Genomic DNA, 26,908 nt, shown 5'->3' with positions numbered 1-26,908 from the left:
CAGGCTTTTAGAGGCATCAGAATGCTTTCTTTCTTTCTTTCTTTCTTTTTTTTTTTTAAATAAGATGAAGATGCAGTACCTAATGACCATTTTTGTGTGTGAGTCATATAGCCTGTCAGTGGTGACAGGACAAATGAGCGTAATGGCATAGCTTAAAGGGGAAAGGTTCATTTTAAATAGTGACAAATAATATTTAAATGGCATTGTTGGAGACCCATCATGCTTGTAAAATGTAGTTTGTATCTCTTCTTCATCCTTTAATTTCATCACTGTCAAATGGCATTAGCTGTTAACATGCAACATCAGGTGCAGATATAATTTTTAACTGTTAAATGTGCCCATAACCAAACATAATGTATCTTGATTTTTTCCTGGGTTTTTTTTTTTTTGTATTATGGGTAACTTATTCCATAATTCAAAAAATATATATATCTAAGGGATTTGATTGTAAAAGACAACTTTACTAGATGGATAAAATAATAGCTTTAAAATATAATGCCCCAAATGTTATTTTTGTTGTCAAGGTTTAAAAATGGAAATGACTTCATTTTTAGGCTAAATGTAATTAACAGATTGGGAGTATCATGGGCAAGATCACCAGCTGTAGCAATTTGGACAAATAGTCATGGGCAACCCAAATATAATGACGTAAATACTGTGTATGCTTGGAGTAAGATGGTGAGCATAAAACGGATTCTCTTTTAAAGCAAATGTATAACTTCAAAACATGTTATAAGTTTAAATCACATCACTGACAAGCAAGATTTTTCTATTTCTTGTCTAGTTATGGAACTTGAAAAAAGTTAACCAAAAGTCAATTCCATCTTTTAAATTTTCTTGAGATAATACAGTGCCATAATAAAAATATATGAAAATAATGACTGCTGCCATATCCTGTGCATAGAATTGCAGTTCTAATTTCAAACTTTCATATAAAGCCTTCTAATTCTTAAATATTTTTACACAGCTTCATCACATTTATTGCTACTTTATTTTCAGATCACTTAAGCCAAAACTGGAGACAGTTTAGGTACCTTTGAGTTGTTAAAAGTTATAGCCAATTTTCTGAAAAATTATACCAGCTAAAAACACAACATTAAATATTTACCCTGTTGGATGTTAAAAAACGCTTACAATGAAAAATGTTCACATATTGACTATTCAAAATGGCCTTCACTTTGAAATTGTGAAATGGAAGGGATTGCAGATGTACAAGAATAAATATAAAAACAAATGAGTTGACTTGAAGTGTTGCCGGCTTTCATAAACATGCTACTGCAATAACATGTGACATTAATATTTAATTACAAAAGCACTGCTGCAAAATCTTTGAAATTAATGTTTTGCAAAATTAACATTCAGTGCACAGAAGCAAAGTCGTTCCAGGCGCGACTGTGATTAACAATGCCATTCACTTTACATATTATATTAATATATTATTCAAGCTACGAATTAACACCTCCTAATTTAAATAAGGTGCTACATATCATGATGAGCTAAAATGCTTTTCTTAAAATGGCCCGTCTGATTTTAAGCAATCTGTGTTTATCATTTAATATTTTGTTATTGAATACTGCTCTCTGTAAAACTCCTTCCACTTTAATTTCAAGCAGAGGAGACCTCATTAAATTGGTGCCTTCCGTCTCTAGAATTGTTAAGCCATTTGAACCATATTTTGTTTGCTAGCTTTGCCAGCAGTACTGAAATACTACTCTGCGTATGAGTGTGCTCGTAGGCAGCCATAGCTTTACTTTTAAGGTTCTGAGGGATTCTATCAAGCATTGTTCTTTGCTTTCAACGAGACACTTGTTTGCACAAATGTCACCACTATCATTGTGTCACAGATTACTCCATGTCATGTTCACTCAGACTGAGGTGAATGCAGTTCCTTGAAGGGAGGGGCTGCAGTTTCAAAACTGCCTTTCATACTGAACCCCAGAGCTCACCAGTTTCCTAGGAAAGTGTGAAGACACTTGGAGATGATATCAATTTCTCGTTCTAATCTATGAATGTAGAATAATTGTCATTCCTGTTCAGAATCCATTCATCAGGAAGAAGTTCAGAGGGCCATTTCTATTTTACTGAGGACAAAGCAAGTGAGTGGTTCTTGTTTTAAGAAAAATAACACCGGAGCAGATGAAATCACACAGTGGAGAACATCATTTTAGAGCTTGAAATGCTTGTTCCGTTATTACAACTTTGGGGCACCAGACCTCAATGATAATTTAGTTATCGACATGCTTGAAATGAAAAGACAATTACTGATATTCTGAAGAAATATTTAGCAACAAAAATCAATTACCAAGTCACGTCAGGATAAGTTTAGTGTGTTCTAAAATAGTCTCTATGATATAGTTCTTTAGTTTCCCAATCAATCAACGAATATATGGAAATTATGACATTGGGCTGTAAACATTTCACAATTTTAGAACCATGGAAAGAAAAGAAACTGTCATTTATAGATTTCACGTTGAAGACCCATAGGCAATATTTCTGGATACCTCTCCCATGTCATTTAATTTAAACTCAGGTTCTTCATTTATGTAAGTGAATAACAGCTTTGAGATCCTCAAAAATTAGAAAAATCTTTTGCAAACCACCTTTATACCATATATTTAGCCTAAATACAGGGTGTGGAGACCAGTAGGATATTTACCCACTAACCAGTGGATATCAGTATACTATTGCACTTTCTCAGTTTGCTAAAAAAGCAGTGAAACCCTCCATATCTCAACAAATTTCTCTTAAAGGCCTGGCCTCATCTTGCCCTTGCCTTTAATGTCTATTGTTTCTTGCTCAAAAATAAAGTTTCTTTAAGTTATCTTATAAAATTTTGACCTGATTCAATGTTATGTGTCATTTCAACAGATTAGAAAATTGAGAGTTAAAGTTTGAAATAATGGTTTTGATGATAAAAATGATATAATGGAACTTTCAAAGATTGTCCACTCTTTCAGAAAGATTTATTTTCAGCTGGGTGACATATTTTAGATATTCAATTAGCAGATTCAAAGAATGAGGAAGAAATAAGAATTTTCCAGGTGACAGGTTATTTACGTCTAAGTAATCTACCTATGACTTTTATGTGAACAATTCGTGAAATAATGTTTTACAAAATGAGTTGAACATTTGTTCTGCAGCATATAATATAACGAGAAAGGGGGATTCCATAGTTACATAAATCTTTTAAAATTGAATTAAGCAAAGAAATATTTTTATTGAGGACTTGTCACAATCTTTGATGTTAATTTGTATTGTATCGCTCCATGTGGGTAACAACACATTTAAATTTTCTCAAAGTTATTTGGCAATGGATGATTTTTCCATAGAGCATCATGAAATCCATGGCCACATTTTAGAAAATATTACTCTAAAAAAAGAATGCTAATCATGAATGATTGAAATGAAACCCCAAATATTTAGGTGTTCTGAAGGCAACCACATTTTAAAGATCACTGTTTGATTCCAATGATTCCAGAAATAGAAAAGGGCAAGTTTATTTTAAAAAAAAAGTCCAGTAAATGAATCTTAAAAACATAATTCTCTAGTAGTGACTTCTTAAAAATATTTATTTATTTATGTGGTAGTAGTATATAAAGAAAACTCTTTTATAAATGTTTCCTGAAGTATAAATTTCTTTAGAAAACATAACATAAAAACCTAAAAATCCCTAAATATGTTAGGATTTTCTATGCCAAAGGTAATGGGAGAAGAACTTCCAAAATACTGCAATGTGAATCAAAAACATAAAGAATTGTAACAGTGATTGGAAGGTGGGGCAAACAAGGTTATTCAGGGCAAAGCTTTGTCTTAATTCTTGATGCATGTCAGTTTCTAACACTGTAGTCCAAAGTAATGATTTCTAGGAAATCCACATCTTGTGAATACATATGTGCTATAAATGGTGTACTGGTACTATAAACACTACTCTGATGGTTCATATATTTGGTTACCTTTTAGAAAAGAATATTATAGTGAGATTCTATGTTACTTTCAGGAATAAATATTTTTCTCTGTTATCAAAGAGAGAAATATCATATTCTTAATTCCATGTGATATTACAGCAAAGCTCCAGGGTACCACAGTAGTTCATTTTCTAAATGCCAATTAGCAATTAGTTCGATCTTATTGATATAGACACAAGACTGAAAAATGGGGACTCTTCTAACATTAATCCTCCCACCACAAGTCTGCTTAATCACAAGCTGACGTAATGACAGATGCCCAAATTTGGGCCACTATCACAATCATCAAGTATCCCCCCAGATTAGAAAGCCTATAGAAGAAACGGACCCAAGAAACTGGTGGCTCTGACCACCTGAGGCAACTTCCGTTCATAATAGCAAATGTATTTTGTCTATTTAAGCATTTTGCTTAATGAAGGTGGGATTTGGTTAATGGTGTTATATCCAAAAATTCAGTAGTCTCACTCCCTCCGTCCCCCTTCTCCTCTTCTTTCCAGGTGAAAATCAGCTTTGAGGTCCCCAGTCACTCGCTGGACAATTCCCTGATGATATTAAAGCACCCAATGGTATCTGATAATGATGTGCCTTATCAGCAATATATATCAATCACAATGATCCTTTAAGATACTTTAATTATTGGTTGATCGCTTATTGCCATTTTAGACTGAGAGATCAACACAAAATTGTGAGAATAGACCAATGGTCCTTCCGCATGTTAAATAACAGGAATTCTTATTAATGCACATACAATTTACACTTTTTATAGGCAAAAGCACCCTCTGCACACTTCTCCCATTCTTAAACTGTTAACCTTCACAGCTTCAGCATGTCTACTGCCCTGACAACTCCAAATTTCTTCTCACAGAGAGCCAGATGACCTTCTGGGCACAATATTAGCCATGGGCTTTCAAAGTTACTTTACATACATACATGCATACATACATAAAATGGATATTTTTTTAAAAGCCCAGTAAGATACATTAAAGAAAGCAGAGATAGTTGTCTAAGTGTCTTATACTTCCCATTTGCTCCTTGAGGCCATCTTACCACAAAATATATAATTTCATAAATTGGAAAAGTAAATGATAAAATAATGAACAAATTAGCATCCCCTAGATGGTTCTAACTTTTCTTTGATACAAAATTTGTTATGATCCATTTTGAAGATACTAGCTTACTTTCAAAAGGCAAACATTTTTCTTGTGCTCATTAGTGTGTGAAATTTCCTAACTATTACAGATGTTGAAACTCAGGCAAGTGATAAAAGTCACTGGTTGTTCCAGTGAGAATACATACAGGAGGCACAAAATGCTATATCAGTGAATCAAAAATATATATTTTTTAAAAGATGCTAAAAATTAAACTACTTATAAACATGAACAGATAGATTCACTTAAATTGGTTTTCTCTAAGGAGGGAAATTCTGACAAAAAGTCTGTATTATTTGTGTTGGTAAAATATATTTTCATATATCTCCTCTCCATTTTTAGGACATGAACCCAAAATTAAAAAGTAGTAACAAAAAAATAGCAAAACTAATGACTATTATTATTGCTATTATCACAAAGATATTCTGTAACAAGCAATTATTTTAATGTGTTTGTCAAAAAGGCCTGTTATACTTTCATATATCTATACTAACAGCCACTAAGTTTAAATTGAAATAGCGGACTCATATGTTATTCTCCTACAAATCTTAATATTTTACCATCCATATGCATATCCTTCCAAGAAGCAAGACAGTAAGATAGCATAAATATATTACAGCAGAGAACTTGAGGCCTAGAAAAGTAATAATGCATTTGCTCAACCATACACAGTAATTTGCTTAGCTAAGGCTAAAATTCACATTGCTTGATTCCAGATTTATTCATTGTCTTATACTTGAACTCTGGAGTCTGTTGTGGGACATAGGAAAAGCAACGAGCCCCGCACACACACAGGGAAATCATGTTATCATACCAATACAAATGATATTTATTATGCATAAAGAGATGTACATAAAAGTCTAGTTCTCTAGGTATATAGAAACATTAAAGAAAAAAAAAAGAAAAAAGAATAAAAGGTAGAATGCACCAATTGGCCTCAGCAAAAATGTTTTCATGTTGAAAGTGACCCTCGCCCAATTTCAACATAAGAAACTAAAATATTTGGAAAATTACAAGGTAAATGACTGCATCATTTTCCATCTTTAGAAATGAAGGGAGAGGAATATATGTCATGGACACGTGTTCATCATAAGAAACTGGCTTGAATTACTGCTACTGAAAAGAGACAGGAAATGAAGACTTGTTGGACATAGTGGTGGACTTCCATGCCTCTTAAATAGACTTTGATGAATTGATCTTGTTTCAACAATAGTTGATGCTTTCAGCAGTTCTTTTTATCCTCTCACTCAATCGATCTAAGTTTCTGAGGAGTTCAGAATGAACATTTTTATTGGCTAGCTTTCCTAAGTTGTTGACTTGATGAACAAATAAAAAGGAATCAAATTCTTCTAAACAACTTCCAGCAATGTCAAGCAAATCAAAGTACAATACTGTAGTGGTTGAACCCCCCACACCCCCACTTAGATTTCCCCCTATAAAAGACATGTTGGAAGATCTAAATAACTCAACAGGTCTTCAGAGTCCTTTGATAGCTAATATTTATATGTGTTGTTCAGGGTATGTTCAGGGTTACCTTACTCCTTCTGGTACCCAAATTTCTCTTGCAGGCAAAGATCTTCATAGTTTTACTACCTGAAGTCACAGTTTAAGAAAAGTGTTCCTACTGAAGCAGTTACAGATTTTTAAAAATAAACTCTAACGTCATGATGAGGAAGCAATTTACAGAAAACAAAATATTCTCTGATTTAATTTACTTTTCCCATTTCCTTATTTGGAAGATGGTATAAATCTCTACATAGAAATTATCTAGAGCTTCCATCATTTTCTAAAAGATCAGAATTGAAATAATAGATAGTGGAGGTATAGAAAAAAAACTGTCATCATTGAAATTCCATTGCAATTATTTAAAATTTAAATTATCCTTAGGTATAAGATGAAATGAACGACGTTACACGTGTAAACATGTAACTCGAGTACGCTTCTCATACCTACAGACTGAAACAAATACACATGGACATCTTTACCACTTCTAGCAATTTTAATGATTTCATAAGCATTTATTGAGATGAGAATGACACTTCAAAAAATCACTCTGACCTCTAATTATGTTTGCAATGAAGCACCAGTTTAACACTGTTTTTTTCTTCATTAAAAATTCAAAGTAACAGTTTTTCTGATCCTGAAAATAGGTGAGTGCAATTTTTCAGTACTGAAAATTCCTGAAAGAGTTAAAATGTCATAAAAAATGACAAAGGCACTTTCAAAAAAATAATGTGGCTATCACAGAAGAACAGTATTTCAGAGAAATAGTGCACATTTGATGACTGTCAGAATTTACATAACTTACTCTGCATGAATTAACTATGAGGCATAAAATTCAACTTTGGCTGAAACACGCACACACACACATATACACAAACACACAAAGAGTAATTTTCATGTGACATTTTTAGGCACTGCAACCATGGTATTTTTAGGCACTGCAACCATGACATCAAGGTAATGCCTAACTCACCATCACATGAATATGAAAAAATGACTGTGACATATGACTTTAGTGTCCCAATACGTTATATGGAGAAGAAATGTGATAGTGTCAATAAAAGAGCTGGAACAAAAATGGGCCCATATCATACACTTCGCTTAGGACTTTCTTAACTGAAATGGATACATGTCAATTGGGTGTCCATGATCATCACTCTCCTATATTAAGGTAATGGACTGTGCTCACACAAAAATAACTCATGAATATCAGAATCTTTTGAAATTATTGACTGTTAGGAGCATCAAACTCTAATATTTAACATCTGTCCTACATATTTTTACCATATATCTTCTCATCAAAATTTCGAATGGTGCCACACACACACACACACATACACACACACACACACACACACACAAATCATGAAGTCAAAAGGACTTGGTAGGGGTATCTTTGTTTCTCTCCCAAAGCCTAAAAGTTATACTCAACTGCAGCACAAAGAGTAAAGAGGTTGTTATTCATATTAACTACATTTACATTCCTAACGCAACATCCAGAGAGCTAATAGTGGGGTTATTAACATAACAAACGTAAATGTTCTATATAAATAATACTGTTTCAGGCCAGCAACCGCTCATCTGACAGCATTTAGGCACAGGCTCAACATCTGTTTATGAACACTTTGCCTAATGATATCATCAGATATCATTAAGTGCGGCAGAATACAGCATAGAGGCAGGTGCAGCTGCCTTCACAACCCATCACAGAGAAAGAAAAGAGCTGCATTCCCCATCCGAAAACCCATCATTAGGACAATTTTCTTCGACAAACCAGCCCTGTGATTTCAATCTGTATATCACCTGTAATTGTAGTTTTTAGCAAGAAGCTGATTCTATACATTTAGCGACGAATCACGTTGATGGCCTGAATACTGGAAACACATTTGTGGTACCAGCTGCGGCAGCTTTTTTTAGAGCCTGTGTTAACAAAATACTGCTAACAAGGCAATGCTTGGAGTGCAGCTTTGTTTCTCTTTCTTGTTCATAGTGTTTAGATGTGCATAATTATGGAAATTAGCAATTGATTGCTTCTCAATAATAATTGATTACTGGTCACTGAACTCTTCTGTAGCACTTTACTGAAGGTGAGGACATGAGATAAGTGAATTCTTACCAGTTCCAACCATATAGAAAGAAAGAGACCAAAAAAAAAAAAAAAAATCCTCTCAATTTGTACATCAGTTTCCATGATAAACAGACCAAAGGGATAATAGAATATCCCAGAATCTATTTTGCCCTGAAGCAAATTGTAGAGATCATAGCAAGCCTGCAGAATTCTCCCTGTGGACCATGTAAGAAACATACATCATTTTTATATATGTCAGTTGGTCTTTGATTTGAAAATATTTCTACCCATTTAATTTATCTCTTTCAGTCAGTTTTCTTAAATTGTACAATTTAAGGGTTATATCAAAAAAATGAATACCAATTTTCAACACCTCTCAAATTGAAACAAACTGATAAAATAATGTGAAGTCTCTTTTTGCAAAGAGGTACAAATTCAGAAGCCTATCATCTCAGACAGATAGCGAGCACTTCAAAATGACTCTCCCCTTTTTGATCTGCTGTATATCCATCAACATTTTGGTCTGTGCCTGACTCGTTTCGGTATAGTATAATGTAGGGAATGTTACTTGATGCTGCAGCTAACATTTAAAGGAAAATGCACTTATTTTTGGCTTACTCACTACTGTCAATTTGGACATAACATATCCAATTCAAATTTACTGCAGTACATGGAAGCCTCACAGACAATAAAGAGTCCATGGTGTTTGTTAAATGGAAAACACCGTGACTCATGGTGTTTCAAAGATGGGAAAACCAATAGGGAAAAAATTTAACTCTTTATTTTAGAAGAATAATGAGCTTTCAAGTGTTAAACGATGCCCTCCCTGGTGTGTTTGTGAATGTGTGTGTGTGTATACTAATTTGTACAGAACATGGCTGTGTTGTGGCAGTCAACTTTACAACCTGATTCATAAAAAATGCAGCTTAGTTAAAGTTAGTATGCTCAATTTCAATAGTGTTTTTATCCCAAAATGGGTAGCAGATTGTACAATCATGACTCAAAAAAAATATGCACAAGTTATAAGAATTAGGCAACAGTTTGAGAATAAAACTGAATTCCTCCTCTCTGCCCACAGAAGGATTTCGCACATAATGAACAGGTGCAATTTCCAGAGATCTCTGTTCACTGAGGTGGCAAAATCCACTGTTTGTTGCTTTCCCCAGCAGCAACACAAGATAATATGGGGATAAAACTGTGATCAGAAACTAAAAAGCCACATCACATATATGTACAATTCTACTCTCATAGTGTACCTCACACACATGAATTCATATTCCTACCCTCTCAGCTCTTTCTTAAATTAACATTTATGCACTGAATAACATAATTATGAATTTTTGTACTACTTTGTACCCAAAACCTGTGAAAAAAAAATGAGAGAGAATTTAGGCAATGTGTGTGAGTCCATGTGCTTACGCCATTATGTGAGTGCCAAAAGCGTTAAAAAAAATACAGACAGATTCCCTGTAATATATCTCTGAGTTTATTATCAGCATGACATTTTAATGTGTGTTATTAAAATTATATTTTAGGGGTTGGGGTGGGGTTCAGGTGGAAGAGTACTTTGGAATATTGCAAGAAGTTGCACATAAAAATGATTTTGGTAACCTAGTGATGTCCTTGACACACTTTGGCACTACAGAGTGTATCTGCTTAAAGAGACATATGGCTGCAATGGCAGAAGTCAGAATTTGAAGGGTATTAGTAAAACCATGTGGGGGAAGCTTGAACTGATACCGGCTTAGGCTAATTGTAGCTCTTCTCTGATTTCACATGCTCCAAATCCATAAAATAATTTTAACTACTAAAACCATAATTTCCATTTTTGAGGTAGCTTTAAATCACATTAATAGGAAATGAGATTGAAAATAAATCTATCTGCTAATAATATTGGGTAACTTTAAAATGCTAACAGTGTAAGGTAAAAAAACTGGTAGATGATCAACACAAGCTGCTGAATTGCTGGTGTGATTTGTTGTGGTCATTGTCGAATTATACCTTCTTGAAGTGAGAGAGGCCTTCTCAGAAAACAGAAATCAACTTAAAGTCTTGCCTTCTCAGCAAGGCTTTCCTGACCATTTAATAGCATTGCAGAGTAGACCTGCAGCCTTCCTCATTCGTTACATTTTCAGCAAAGCCTTTATGACTACTTGATATTTCTTGTAGTTCACTTGTTTATTTGTTTATTGCCTTTCTCCCCTCTTTACTGAAGTGTAAGCTCTGTCACAGAAGGATTCTTGTTGATCTTCTTCACCCCTGTTTGCCTGACACCTACGAGATGCTCAGGGAAAAAAATGTGTTAAATGAGTAAATGTAACATCTACAATGTCCTTCGCCCTCCCTGATCTCCATGATGTTCTCAACTTTTCCTTGGGATGGTCAGAATTTACTGACCTAGCATAAATTTGCAAATATTTTATGTCACGATTTCCACATAATACCATTTCATTAATGACAAATGTAATCTTTCACATGGTGCTAATACTGGTTCATATAATCTGGCAAGAGAAGGATTTCATTTAATTAAAAAAATTAGCTTAGTACTTTCTTAATATATACTCGACTATATGGCTGCTTAAACTTTTCCTTGAATAAATAAATTTATAACTGAAAGATTAGCTCAAAAAATTTTTTATTAAGCCAATCCTACCTAAAAAACTTAATATTTACATAAAAGTAGCAATTGTGAGATTACCTATACTTAATTTCTGTTCATGATAAATATATTAACCATATTAGGCTTTGAAAGAAAGAATGCCAAATTACCTATACTACTTTTCTACTTAAGGTCAAAGATGCTAACCACTTTCAAACAACCATCTGAGAAAATGATTTTTCATTTACGACCCAATTCCCATAGTACTGGGGAAGGTGAGAGAGCGAGTGGTGTGTTATTGAAAAGAAATTCAGAATGAGTAATCTTTGTGAACCATCACAGACTCCTCAAAGCCTGACTGGCAATCTGTTTTTTATGTAAGTTTGTTTTTATCCGTGGTGAGGATCGCTGATATTTAAATTTGCATTAACTTCTTTCCATAATGAATAAGAAGTACATAGCTAAACTGAATTTGTAGCAAATCAATTTTGGCAGACAACAAAAAGTCAAAAAACTGTTTTTGTTTTTAAAGTAAAAAGCTTCTGTTTAAGGCAGTTAAAGATTTTCAAAGAAAAGAGATTATTAATAGGAGTAACCAAGATTAGTGGAATGATAGAAATACTTGTTGGAACAGTGAGAGGCTTAGGAAAAGTTCCCCAATTTGAATGTTCTGAAAAATTGGGTGCAATATTGTCTTCCTCACCAGAACTGCTCCATCACTCAGAGTTATTTTCGCAGTCTGTCAATATTTATAGTAAAGCCTGAAGAATCACCAAATTGTAAGGTGTGAAGTAATGTTGAGAAATCATTCATTAACTCAACCAATATCGAGTTTCTATCCATCTCCACACTGCCAACATAGTGATCTTTCAAGGGAAGATCTGATCTTTCCACTGCCCTGCAGAAAATACTGCAGATTACTCATTGCTGTAAAGGCTGAAATTAAAACTTCTGACTATGGTACAAAAGATTCTTAATAACCAGTCTCTATGTGTTTCTGATCCTCTTTCACCAAGCCCCTTGTCAGACCTTTCCTGATCACTCCACTCCCTGCCAAATTCCCCTCAACACCTGTTAACTTTATTTTCTACACCCGAACTGGCTGCTTTTTAAAAAAACAAGCATCATTATGCTCTACAGGTGGTCTTCTCTCTTCCTGAATTAGCCTTCCTTGTCTGCATGGCAAACTCCTACTTATCCATGAAAACTAAGATCCAATGTGATACTTCCTACAAAAACCTTAACCATACTGGCTTCCCATTTGTGCTCCTTTGTCACTGTAAAATCTACCATACTACCAGTCACACTGTCTTCATTCACTCAGCAAATACTTATCAAGCTTTCACTACGTTGTAGGTACTGGGCATACACCACTGAACAAGAACAGATAAAATTTTCTAATCTCACGGAATTTTACCTTCATGCTGCTGCTGCAAAAACAGAAAATAAGACAAACGATAAATATCATGTGAGGGTACTTCCAAAAATCCATGGAAAAATAGAATTGAAAGATAATACAAATCTTTCCATGAATTTTTGAAGTACCCTTGTAATATATATTGCACACTATATTATGCATATAATATACTATATATAATATAGTATATATTATACTATATATTATTTTGGTTAGAAAGTGTTAAAGTTCTAATAATAAAGTTTAAAACAAGGAAGAAAGATGTGTGGTATTGGAGGAGGCAATTAATATTGTTGATATTGTGGTTAGAGAACAGCTTACCAAAGAGAGATTTTGAGAAAAGATATTTAGTGATCATATGTTCACAGCGAGTCTTATACAGTAGTTTTGAAACTTATTCTTCCGAGTTTTTTTTTCACCTCTTTTTGGCCTCACCCAGAAACCAGCAATAGTTTCTGGTGCATAGGAATAAATGAATCGATGGCTTTTGGGACTTACAAAGAAATAATTCTATGCAAACTTAAAGGTTGTCAGAGCGACGAGTCGAATGATATGATTTATTTCTGCCTCTTGGAACTTTAGTGCTAGACATAGACCTTGTGAGGCTTATAGCCTTTAAAATGCAATTACTTATACAATAACACTGAAGAATCATCGTGCGTCTGGAAGAATACCCTCTAAGTAGTCAAATTACTCTATCGCCGTACTGGAGAGAATGATCATGGCATATTCACATTAAAAATCCCTCTATTAAGGCTTTATTAATAGTACAAAAAATAAATCATCTTTCCTGTTCCAGGCACTTCTTTTTCTTATGAAATATTATACTGTTAAATGAGTATTATTTCCTTCCAAAGACTGTCCTGTCCTGCATTCGTAGATATATAAACTTCCTTTATGAGGACATTTTTTAATGAACACTAGCAATAGTGTTTTGTAGAAAAAAGGCTATGATTTTCATGAAAAGCCCAGAAAGCATATGTCGATTCTTGGGATATAGCTTTCAATTTTCAAATCTCCAAATCATCACAATTGTCTATGATGTCGTTATGTACAATGGGTAAAATTCTGCTCTTAAATGAGCATATAGGTCACAATAAGCGTGTGGCATTTGGAAACATAAATACAGAGCTGCTCTCAATTTTGCCATAACACATATGCATTGCAAAGGATTTTGGATAGGCCAAATATGAAATAGCCTTTATATTTATTTTTAATAATTAAAACTATTTTTTAAAGTTCAAAACAATGTAACTTCTTATGTCATCAAACTGAAAGCAACTTACATTTTAAAACATTTAAAATCAGAATTGCTGAGAGTTAAGAATAATCATTATTTTGTCAAATTTTGAATTTTGCATAATTTTAATAATGGTTCTTGTGACTCTGGCTAGGGTACCTTGGATCCTCTAAGTTTATTAAATAAGCAAAAAAATTACTAAATAAGCAGAAGGGAAAAACAATATGTAATATGCTTTTGGTTGGAAAATAGGGTGAAAATTCTATATGTTGTTATTTAGCACTAATTCATAGTAATCAACAAATTTTAGAAACTTACATATGCAGGAAAAATATAACAATTTGGTGAGATGAAATTTGATGTAAGAGGAGTTCCTTGTTATATTGCTTTCAAATGCACATGTTACTTCAGACTAAGCATGGCTAAAACAAAGAAGGAAAGAGAAGGAAATGAGGGATCTGAAAGTGGGGACAAACAGATAGATTGTACACTATTTTAAAATAATTTTCGGAAAATTTATTAGCAGTATGTTTAAAGGAGTTATTTATCCTAAAAAGAACCTCATGTGTTGGCTTCTCTCGCCAGAAACTTCTGAAGAGTTTGTTAGTTTCATCTATAAAATGGTCATATCAATTAATTTCTTTCTTATATCGTCATAATAGCAGGAAATAATGTGAAAGATCTCAATTAAATCTGACAGTGTCTTAAGAGCTATCTATTAGCCAGAGACTTTCCTAGAATGCTGATAGCACACACTATGCCAGCTTGCCCATCCACCCACTACAGTGATTTTATTGTTTGAACCATTGTCTCTCCTGCAAATGCTGCAATGAATTTTTCCTTAAGAGTTCCCATTGTGCACTGGAGAGAAAGGGCTCTGAAGAGTGTTGTAGCAGTCCTGCAAAGGAGACAATGGCTGATGAACTTACTGTTGTGGATGTTTTGGAAGATAAGTTCAAAGGAGAAATGATGGATCTGGAGCATGGGAGCTTATTTCTTCAGACATCTAGAATTGTGGCAGATAAAGATTACTCTGTGACTGCCAATTCTAAGATTATGGTGGCAACTGCAGGAGTCCATCAGCAAGAGGGGGAGAGTCATCTCAATCTGGTACAGAGAAATGTCAATGTCTTCACATTCCTTACTCTTCAGATCATTGAGTACAGTCTTGATTATGTCGTAATGTGGTTTCCAAGCCAGTGGACATCCTTACATGTTATCTGGAAACTAAATGGTTTACCCAAGCATCAAGTAATTGGAAGTGGGTGTAATCTGGATTCTGCTAGATTTCGCTATCTTATGGCTGAAAAACTTGGCATTCATCCCAGCAGCTGTCATGGATGGATTTTGGGAGAACATGGTGACTCAAGTGTGGTTGTGTGGAGTGGAGTGAATGTGGCAGGTGTTTCTCTCCAGGAACTGAATCCAGAAAAGGGAATGGACAATGATAATGAGAATTGGAAGGAAGTACACAAAATGGAGGTTGAAAGTGCCTATGAAGTCATGAAACTAAACGGATACACCAACTGGGCCATTGGATTAAGTGTGGCTGATTTCACTGAAGCCATGTTGAAAAATCTATCCAGCATTCATCCAGTGTCAAGAATGGTGAAGGGGGACATATGGTGTCAAGAATGAAGTCTTTCCAAGCCTTCTGTGTATCCTCAGTGTTTGGGGATTGACCAGTGTTATCAACCAGAAGCTGAAAGATGATAAGATTGCTCAGCTCAAAAAAAGTGCAGATTCCCTGTGGGACATCCAGAAGGACCTAAAATCCCTGTGACTACTGAATTCTAGGCTGGTAGAAATTAAAAAACTACAATGTGATTAACCGTGAGCTGTTAGTTTTCGTCCACATACATGGATCACAGTTGGAATTTTTCTTCATTAATATGTGAATTTGGGCTCACAGAATTAAATCCCATGCTTGGTTTAATGCTTGCAAGATGAGCCCTTAAACAAATAAAATTACCTATTGTAGTGTGCTTTAAAAAAAAAAGGAATCTTCTGAGTAGCTACTGTTCAGGGGTTTTTCTAAGATAATGAAGATGAAAGAAAAATATGACATAGCTCCTCCCCTCAATGAACTCCCAACTCAATGAACTCCCAACTCAATGAACTCCCCAAAGAAGGGAAGCTAGAGAGGTAAATAAATATATTTAACAGACAATGTGACAGAACCACAAAAGCTGGACCCGCAGTCTCCTATGTGTTCACAGAGAAGAAAGGTTTTTCCTGCATGTTTATAGAAAATAAATTGTCAATGAACAAAATTAAGTCAAATGAAAGAATAGAGTTCCCCAAAAGTAAAAAAACAAAATGCTACCTATCTTACATCAATAAATTGACACAGTGAAAATTTCAGTATTCTGGTTTTTTACTAGATCAGTTTCTATTTTTTTATAATTATAGTTGTTCGTTTAACTTTTTCTTAGCATTACCAAGGCAAATGTCAGAAAAACAGAAAACAAAAAATATTTCTTCAATAAATGTGCCTCTTTGTTGTGCTTCCCCGTCCTTCCCACCAGTGCTAGAGTCTCATCACATGAACAGAGAAGCAAATCCTTGCCACCAAAGTTGCCTTCCTTCAGAAAACTGAGCCTGTTGGTGAGCTTTGTTATGAGAGTAAATATTCCAGCAATCTCTGCTCTTAATGCCACCCTGAGTTCCCCAGTTACAGGTTGCCAGATATGTGATATACAATCAGCTTGAACTAAGCTGCTTGCATGCTACTGCCCCCATAAAAAGTAATTGATTTCTTTTAAAATTAAAAAAGAAAAGAAAAGAAAAAGAATTCACCCCCAAAATTTTGAGGGAAAATATTATAAGCTGTAATAGATGACAAATGGAAGTTACATTACTAAGACACAGAAAACCATCAAAATCTTCTCCCAACCCTATCCCCATGTCTCACACAATAGATCACACATTAGGATCACCCCAATCATTCCGTCAAAACTACTCAACACTCTCACTTGAAATTCAACACCTGCAGGCCTTTCTTTCTTTTAGCCTCTTTCCTCTTGCTTTGCCTGGTCTGTTTTTGGTCACACATCCTGAGAGGTTTCCAGTCTGTCTTGGATCTCTTTGGCAGCTTAAACCATTATTCCATGAATGAAATAAAAGTATAGAAAGCCCAGCCAGGCAGGTATCTGCCCTAACAACAAAATACCCTTCTTCAGATGTAAGAAACAAAATACTCATTTTTTTTCTCTCTGTCATATGTGTGTTGTTTTAGTATATAGGAACTATGTGTTTTAAACAGACTGATTGTAGTTTTCAAAGAGAAAGAAAGAATACTAAATTTGGGTTATGTGAATGAAACCATCTAAAACCAGTTGATACTGGTTTCATTTCTCTATCTCCAGTTCTATAAGTTATCTTGCAGGGTGTAAACTGAACATGTGCAGAGAGAAGGACCTTGCCCTCTAGGTGGTGACCTTGGGCACCACAGGAACCTGAAAATCCTCCACCAAAGGACTGGATTCAGGCCCAACCAATCAGCCCTTGATTGTGTCATGTGGCCTGATTTGGAATTAGCCGATCAGTTTTCCCTCATTGTTATATGTGGCCTGACTTGGTACTATCCAATGCACTTTGCCCCAGCATATGGCCTGATTTAAGACTAGCCAATCCTCTATTGCCCCGTCATAAGGCCTGACTCAGAGTTAGCCAATCAGGGTTGCCAAATACTCCTTAAAGCCCCTGGATCAGGGAAAAGGATTTGAAGTGCCTTGCCTACTGATTCCACATCAGGTGACCTCTCAGAATAAAGCCTTTTCCTTTTCTCAAAAGCCAGTGTCACAATATTGGCTTCTGTGCACATCAGGCAGTGATCCCCCGCTCAGTGACAGAAGTCTGGGACATTTAGAAATCAAGAAAGAAAAAAATGATTTGCTGGAAGATCTACTGATGGATGGGCCATGCAAAAGTTATATGTGAGAACACTCTAAATACACTTCAGAGAGTTTCACATAGTTAATGAGACACAGGATTAGTTTAAATAATCTAAATGCAAATTCCAATGAAGATGCTGAATATAATAGCTGGCTAAATTTTAAAGAATATCGTGATATTTTATGTGAACACACATAAAGTGTAACTTGAGAATCGTAGTCACAGAGTCTCAGTAGACAAAACTATAGACAAAAAAGAGAATTGAGATGGAATTTAAGATAATTTTAATGAGATGGACAAAAGTGTGGGTTTCACTTTTGGTGACATGAGAGAAATATTTGGGAACTGGCTCCAAATCAAGTATCCAGGAGCAGAGTCTTGCTCAGGGACACCGACCTGGGAGGGCTGAGTAGGCACCTGAGATTATTAATTCCAGCACCATCATCTTTTTCATGACCTCACACTAATTCCCACTCAACAACAGCCACAAAATGTCCTTTTTCCTGCTCCTTAATTAAATTAAAGTTAGCATGACATTTAAGGAGCACATCCCTTAGAATCAAGTGTGACATATAACGAGCACTCAAAAAATATTTATGAAAAAAATGGATAGCTACCCCCACCAGAGAGCACGTTACCTCATGTTTATTGTTTGTTATGGTTTTACTTCTCGTTTTCTAATATCTAGAATGACATAATGGGAAGAACATGAACTTTGAAACCCAGTGTTTCCATCAACAACACAGTGAGTAAGGTACTAATAGTTTTAATTTTATAAACAAATTGAGATTTAGATTAGCTTGTAAAGGGTCACTCAGCTATCGTGTAACTGAAGGAGAATTTGAACCAGGCAGTCAGACTCCATGGCATTAGTGCACAGGTTTTGTGTACTTTCTTTTCCTTGATAGACACCTGGGTCAAAAGTCATGCCTTAAAGTGAAGTTTCCGTTCAGGTTATTTTACCTTGAATGTGCCAATTGGGTTAGCAAGAAGAAGGTGCTTAAATGGACTATATAAAGTAATTACTCCTAAGCTCTCTCTACTTCTGTTAGTTAACAATTTTGATGCTAAATTAGCAGTACAAAGCCTTCTTTTTATTTTCTACTTCCCTTCATGTAACCAAATGTAGGATCCAGATTCTATTTGTCAGAGAGACTGTGGATGCCTCTCTCTACTTTAATGTCAGATAGGCTTGCATTAACAAATTTGAATCTTTGAGATTCATCGTCCCCCCCACCCCCGGAAAACATATTTGTAACAATAAAAAGGGCCACTGAGTCCAATCCACATTAAGCCATGAGCTGAAGGTACTAGGCCTTTTCTTCTTCTCTGCACATGTTAGAATTGGACACCACCAAATTTCTCTATAACATAATAACTCTATGTTTATTTTTATTTACTTTCAAGGCAGGATAATGTCGTACTTAATCACTGTGCTCTTGGTTAGACTTTCTGTGTTCAAACCTCCACTCAGCCATGTACTAGTTGGTAGACCCTTGAGTAAGTAAGTTATCTCTTCTAAAGCCTCTGTTTCCTGTCTGTAAAGAAGAATATTAACACCCCTACTTCACGGGAGTAATTGTGAGGGTAGAATGAGATAGGACACATAAAACTTAGATTAGTGCTCACCATATATTAAGTACTCAATAAATATTTCTTATTATTACTAGACACGTAAAAGAACACTTGAGAACTAAAAATAAAAGGAAGGAGTGACGCCTTCCAAAACTTAGATTTTAAGGTGTGTAACAATACTATATCAAGAAGAAAACCCTTGGGATTTAAAAGTCAGAGAATTACTAAATAATTTCCAACTGAGCAATTAATTTAATGCTGTGTTTTTTTCTCTTGAAATTAATTATCATAGGTCAATGGTATTCTACCTTTCAGTATTTTGATAGGATTTTGCTATCATACCAGCAGTATATCTTCCATTCTTTTTTTTTTTTTTTTTTTTTTGGATGTTAATGATTTCTTAAATGATTATTTTCTGGTCTTCCCTACTAACCTGTAAACTCCATGGAGATAGGGATCTTGTCTATGTTCACCACTGTTTTACCAGTGTCCAGCCCAGGACTTGATATGTAGTATGCTCTCAACAAATATTGTGGAATAAAGCAATAAAACCAACATTTAAAAAAAAATTTTAAAAAGAAAGCAAAAAAGGCATCCTTAAACACAAAATAGGCCAGTGAGCACATCTGGCCATGTATATGATTTTTCAATATTTAGAAGAGTATTAGAGCACAGCTTTTTAACACCAAGGTCAGGGTTCAGATCCCTGAACTGGTCACTGCCAAAGAAAAAAAAGTAAGTAATATTTAGAAGAGTGATCATCAAACTCTGCCTCACTATGTTCAGGATTTTTTCCCAAATCTCCTAGGGAATACCTGGGTCTGGGAAAGAAAGAATAGAAGTGGACAGAGATCCATAGGGTAGTTCTCTGAGGCTTTTCACACCTACATCTCTACCAATCAAACGGAGCCATGCCCGTTGGTATTTTTTCATGATGTTTTCTTTAGTGCAGAATCCATGAGCAAAGAATTCAGAGGCTAAAAATAGTTTGAAAATCAGTGATATAGAATATCTCTTAATGATGAATGTTTTGTCTTCCAACGTCATAGCAAGGGCAAGCTGCCCTCGGTAAACTTTGTTAGCTGACAATTTTTCAACTCTGCAAATTCTATTCCTAATCTACAGTCATGCTTTTATATATTAAAGCATGTCAGAAAACAGATACCATCGTCTATCTCTGCTGTCTTTCTATCATCCACCTGTCTCTCCCCTCACAGATGTAGGTCTTTCAGTGGTTCCTCTATTGCTCAAAGGAAAACATACAAAGGCATGGCATAGCATTTAAAAACTCTATCAGTATTTTTCTTACCGTTGTAGCTTCCCTCCCCTCCCCTTGAGCTTTATATTTGAATCGTGAAACATACCATGAGTTTTCCCATGACTGTACCTATGTGCTTGTCATCCTGTCTTGGAATGCACTTTCTGTGCCTGAATAATCCCTTCAGTTCCTTCATGAACCACCTCCAGGGCTACCATCTGCTTTTCCCAGTCTGGGTAACTTACCCAAACTCCTATTACATGCACCCATAGGATTCCATGGTTTCACATGGCACCATAGGCCTTAACACACTGAGTGATTTGCTTTTTTGTCTGTCTTCCCTGCTAGGTAGTTATTTTCTTAAACTCAGATTTGGCTCTGTGTCCTTACTTTCTAGGTTATTGCTTGGCATAATAAACATACATCAAAAGAAGAGAAGAGTTCAAATCTCTTTGAACAGTTCCTTGGCATTTAAACACTTGGTGTTTGATTTCAGCTCATTGTGAGAGTCCCCAAAGAGTGTCATATAAAAATTTGCTGAATTCCAAATCAAATTATATCAAACACAGATTTCTTGCCCACAAACACCCTTTAGCTGGTTAGAGAGCTTAGTCAACCACTCTGACTCGGCATCTAAAACAGTTTTGCCGTTTTTATTTAAAATAATATTTTATCATTACAGGGATTCTCAAGAGGATTTTCAACTTTTGTGAAATATACTGGGAATTCTAAGGACTTCCTTAATTTAGAAAATTGGACAAGAAAAATGATTTTTCTCACCTCACAGCTAATCAGGATTGTTGCTGGTATAGGTCAAGATAAGTATTTCTCAAAGTATGTTCCAAGATTCACTAGTCCCTTGGGATTCTGACCCAAAATGTTCACGATCATACATGTTTCAGAACACTGCATTCCAGGCCCTGCATGGAGGTTTACAGTGTACACTAGCATATTAATTCCCTGAGAAATTCTTCAGTAAAGAAACCTACTTATCTTTATTTGGCTCAATATATTCTAAACTCATTTGATTACGAGCTCTGTGAACATTGTAAGAACTCATTGTGGAAAAAGCTAGTCTTGATCACCAATTCTCATCCCAGTGTTTGCCTTTTAATTACAGTAGTTGTATGTACATGCAAAGTCAAGAACTAAAGCAATTATTTGGGACAACTCTAGCTAACATCAATTTTACCTTGAAGGATCTACAAATATTTTAGATGCTTCTTTGCTTATTCCTTAGTATGAGATATATAACTGCATAATTTTCTTCTCTATGGTGATTAGACATAAATAAATAAACAACCCCTTTGTAATACGTTTTATAACAAAAGAAAATCGCATTGATTATTTTTAGCAGCATAGTTTCTTTCTTACACTATTATTAAAGTTTGGTAATCTTGCTTTACATCTTATCACTGTTGCCACAGCACAGCGGCAGGTTATAGTAGTTATTTTAACAGCATGAATCTTAATTTAAACTTAGAATTTGCTATCTAAAGCTTCCCAGTCTTAAAGTTGATTTTTGAGACACACACACACAATCAAGACTAAACTAAAAATTCATACATAGCTTACAAGACAAATGCAAATTTTGGTTGAATGGACATATATATGTGTGCAATAACTGGCACTTAACGATGCACACCTTTGTGAGTCATGTGCAAGTAAATCCAGAAAAAGAATAAAAAATATAATAGCTATCATCTTTGCAAAACTCTATGTTTGAGGAAAAATTATTTTCTATAAGGTTTGGTGTTTTTTATTTATAATGCAAAACAAATTAGAACCAAATAAAAAAGGAAAGTCTTATTTTTATCAGCTTAAGAAAAATTACAGAGATCTGCAGTTGTCGATTTTCTAATAAACATAACTACATTATTGAGATGAATTCAGCTCATACCACTTCAGTATGGTCTATACTGCAAATGTACAAGTGGAAGCTACAACTGGGATACTGCTTTATAAGTACCAAAGATGGAAGTATCTGAACACTTAGGTTGTCACCTTAAAACAAACTGTCACACATTTTTCTTCGCACATTTGAAACACAACTTATCAACCTTAACAAGTGTTGTTATCCAAAGAATTTCGGTGCCTTTGTTCTTTCCCTTTTGCAAGTAAATTACACTTTTAGGATTTATTAAGACAAGAAACAATTTTTGAATAGCAGGTCAAAACTCTCTACGGAAAAATTCTCATTACTTCCTAGCCCGGAGCAGTATTTACCACCCAATGTATCCATCTTTTTCTTGTTTCTTCTATATCTATATTTCCCGAATCTTGTTTCTGTGCCTAATGCTATAACATTGCAGCAGTTTGTTCAAAGCAACACTCTTATTTTTGCTCTTAGCTGGTGCTATACAAACCCTGATCAATTATTGAAGTAGAAGCCCCGAAGTCACACAGCCATTACAGAAGCAGGCGGATAAAAATGGAACACTTTTCGCTACAGTATATTTACTTTTGAGTCTCAGCAAACAAACCAACAAGTTAAACTACTTTTTCTTTCACTTTGCTTTATGGACTAATATTTCCTGCTTTCTTCAAAGTTTTTTTTTTTTTTTTTTCCCCAAAAAGCAAGTCTGAAAATTCTAGTTTCTCTTTAGAATTGTGGTGATCTTAACATTTATGCAAAAGAGCCCTGCAACTTGGTGAGGAAGGGCTTGAATGAGTTACACAGACATGCCACGCCAAGAGCCCCATGATATTTTCAAAGTTCGCCCGTGTGTCGCCTTCAGGTGATAACAACACTGCAAAGAGTCCATGAAGATATTTAAACCAACACACAGTAAAACTGAGGAAAGTATTCATGAAAGCTTTTCAGAAATGTCAAATTAAAGGTGGAGAAAATTTCTCATGAGGAGTAACTGCTAATCACATTTGGATTAGTTTTCTCTCTTGTCTGCCTTCTCCATTATTCACAAAATCTTGCCCCAAGACGTTGTGATTTTGTTTTTTAAATTGCTCCCTTGTTTAATTACAGAATATATCTGATCAGGTTGCCAGTGAAGGCTACAAGTATTTGTCTTCCAATGATGCTAAGATGCATCTGCAGCCTCAATATAATAGTGTATTTTTTTTCTTTTTTTTTCATTTTAAGTGTCTGTTCTGGGTTTTAAGGACTAAATGATAGTGAAGATAACTGGAAATGTTCCAAAGCTTTTTATATGTACTGTGCCGTTGAAACCAAAATTAGTGGTTATACTCCTGAACTTATAATATTTGACATTTATTCTTATCCTTACATGAAGTTTGGGTAGAGTTCAAGCAAGTTTCTGAAAAGTAGCTAAGGACGGTGTAAGAAAACCGAAGTGTTAGTGTCTGCAACCCACTCTCAGCTCCTCCTTTCCAGCAAAACAAATAAAAGCAATCTGCATAACCTCTAAGCACCAAAGGTGAGCACATTATGAAAAACACTTTCATGAATTCATAAGTATGTCATCAAAGCCACTTGAAACACTTTGATATTTGAATAGAAAAGCCATGAATAAAAAGGCCATATGCATTTGGAAGCTTTCATAATTTAGGAAAGTTTATCTCAATGTCTTGTTATGAAATGATGTTCATCTTTTCCCTCCTATACTCTTCATTTGTGAATAGGCCTATTAGATTCAATATAAAGCATAAAATACCTCTACTGAAACATAGGACAGATGACAATCTTATCAAATATTTTTTTAAATATGAGGACATTTGTATCTCTAGCATTATGAAAGCCAGTCATATCTCACCATCAAAAGACATCCCAAAGAAGACCTTTTCTTTTTCTTTTTTTTTAATTCACAGCTGCCTTAGTGGGTAGGCAACAATGTTACATTATTATTAGTTTCCTTTCCTCTGACTCATTTCAAAGAGAAGAAATAATGTATTTGTATGACCAGTCCCTAGAACATCCATTTCTTTGTTTGAATTGATTCTGTGATCTAAGCATGGTACAGAGGGGTGAGGGAGGGTACAATTTCATGTATATGCTAGGTTGACGGAAAGAGAGATGGAACATTGATTGAGTCAAACATCTGCATTATTATTTTAGGGTTTTGTGGCAGACAGCTCATGAAAGGTAGCTTGTAAGACAAGAAATATAAGTTGGAAAAAGTGCAGAAAGGACTCTCTAGAAATGTATGCTTTGTGAAACTGTTTTTTATTTAACAGGGTTCTGGATTGTGGAAACAGGCTGCCTGGATTTATGAGGTGTGAACCTTATGTCTTATAATGATTAACATTAGAATCACAATTCAAACTCAGGTCAGACTTAAGAAATAATATGAGTATTAACCCTTCCTCTACTCTTAAAATATCCAGTCTTGTCCCTTTTTACATCAGAATTTTCTAGCAATTTTTAAGTGGCTACATGCAACTCTTTTCTCACGTACTTCTAAAGGGCACTTTGTTCTTGTGGTTTTAATATCAACAATACTCCTTTCAGAAAATTTAGCTTGATGACTGCAGGGAGATATGTCTGTATAATCTTTGCTTAGATCTGACTCTTAAATTTAAAAAATTTCATTATTCACTCAATTCATTCATATATTCCTTTATAAAAGAATAAAATCAAACCATTTTATTGAGTGGGTTACTATGCATTATGTGTTCTGCTAGATTTTGACAAAACAAATAATGCATAAGACACTTCCTAATCTGAGAAGTTGATAGTCCAGTAGAAGAGACAGAAACAAACAAATATTTAGAGTTAAGTACCAGTATAGAGATAAATAGGTCCAGGGTACACTACTGGCCTGAAGAAGGCATGAGGTTTTACAAAAGAGTTGGGCTGGGAAGAGGAGGGCTGTGTGGGAGTGAAGAAGGTTTCACCAAAGGATCTTAAAGGCAATCAGTGTATAATGGCCACAAGAAGAGAACATAATCAAAATATACTGTTAAAATGTAGTTCCCGGGGGCAAAACTATATATTTCATCGCTATGTATTTTAATGATATAAAAGCAAAACTGTGGTTTGTGCATGGGTTCAGATAATTGACAAACTCCTTTGTACACATCTGATTTTCCTACATCTTGCTGCTTGTATGATTTCTCTCCTTGTGAAGCTGAAGCAAATAATATATAATAAAATCAAAAGTCCATATTTAATGAAAGACAGAATGTGGACATCAACTTACAACGAAAACCAGAGAAATACCGTTCTTTAGTGAGAAAGTGACATCGGTTGAGCAATAGTTACTTGAACATTCTCATACGGAAAACTAAAAAGAGTGTGTACATGATGTAGGCTACTTATGTTTAATGTGCAGATAAATACTTTTCCTATGGACATTCAAATTGATCTAGGGACATTGACAGTTACCAAACATATTACTTCAGAAATAGAAAGTTATAACTCATCTTGTGTATATTTATTACCTAGAGGATTTTTCCAATATATCACTGATGGAGAAATGAAACCTTGAGGACAAACTGAATTAGAAAAAAATCATAATTCTATTTGGCTAATATGTTGAAATTGCATAAACAGTGTAGCAATATTGTGCATGTGCTGCTTCACAACTCTGAAGGCATGATTTGCTAGGTTTCTATGCCCTTACACAATGTCCCCAAGAGTCTGAAAAAGATAGACTATTCAACTGTACAGTGGCGGAGACTTAGGAATCATACATGGCTACTTAAGAAATACTTATAAATTTAACACACAAATTACTATGAGTATTGATATTTCGTATATTTATCTTATATAGTGTCATTTGAGAATTTTGTTTCTATTATGTAGCTTTATTTTATATATTCAAATTTGATGGGAAAAAGGCAGCATAGTTAAAAATGGTATCTATAAAAATCCTTTAGGCAAGGACATTGAAATATTAACATTTTACCACATTATTTATACTTTATAGGTCCTGTAGGCCAAGTTTTACTTAAACTCTTCTCTTTTACTTTTAACAAATAGACACTAAAAATTTAAGTTGAATGTCAATTTTCTTCCCCCCTCCTGAAATTATTCTTAATCACCAGGCAATTTCCTTTCAATATGTTTTCTCATAACTGTTGTAGAGTGGTTCCACAACTTAAGTGAAAATTTTGCAATTAAAACTCCAAGATAGAGATGCTGCTGCTAAACTAGGCACGTGTTGTTTGTGTGTGTAAATAATATGTATAAATTATATGTGTGTATATGTGTATATAATTTCTATAGAAATTGACAAGTTTTATGGTGTATTAAATAGAACTTTATGTACAAGTTTTCTATGGCCATGTAACAAACTGCCACTGACTTAGCAGCTCAAAA

General features: G+C 34.7%; 1 protein-coding gene and 1 pseudogene across 1 annotated transcript in view; one reads left to right on the top strand and one right to left on the bottom strand.

The window, feature by feature from the left end:
• Positions 1-26,908, bottom strand: part of ARHGAP15 (Rho GTPase activating protein 15) — a 563,492-nt gene that overhangs the window by 375,431 nt on the left and 161,153 nt on the right. The window lies entirely within an intron of this gene.
• On the top strand, positions 14,853-15,723 carry LOC134382193 (L-lactate dehydrogenase B chain-like; annotated as a pseudogene).

Source organism: Cynocephalus volans, chromosome 1 (genome assembly GCF_027409185.1).
Source record: "Cynocephalus volans isolate mCynVol1 chromosome 1, mCynVol1.pri, whole genome shotgun sequence".
Classification (NCBI taxonomy): domain Eukaryota; kingdom Metazoa; phylum Chordata; class Mammalia; order Dermoptera; family Cynocephalidae; genus Cynocephalus; species Cynocephalus volans.
The sequence above is the reverse complement of the archived record's forward strand: the minus strand, read 5'-3'. Positions and strand labels throughout refer to the sequence as shown.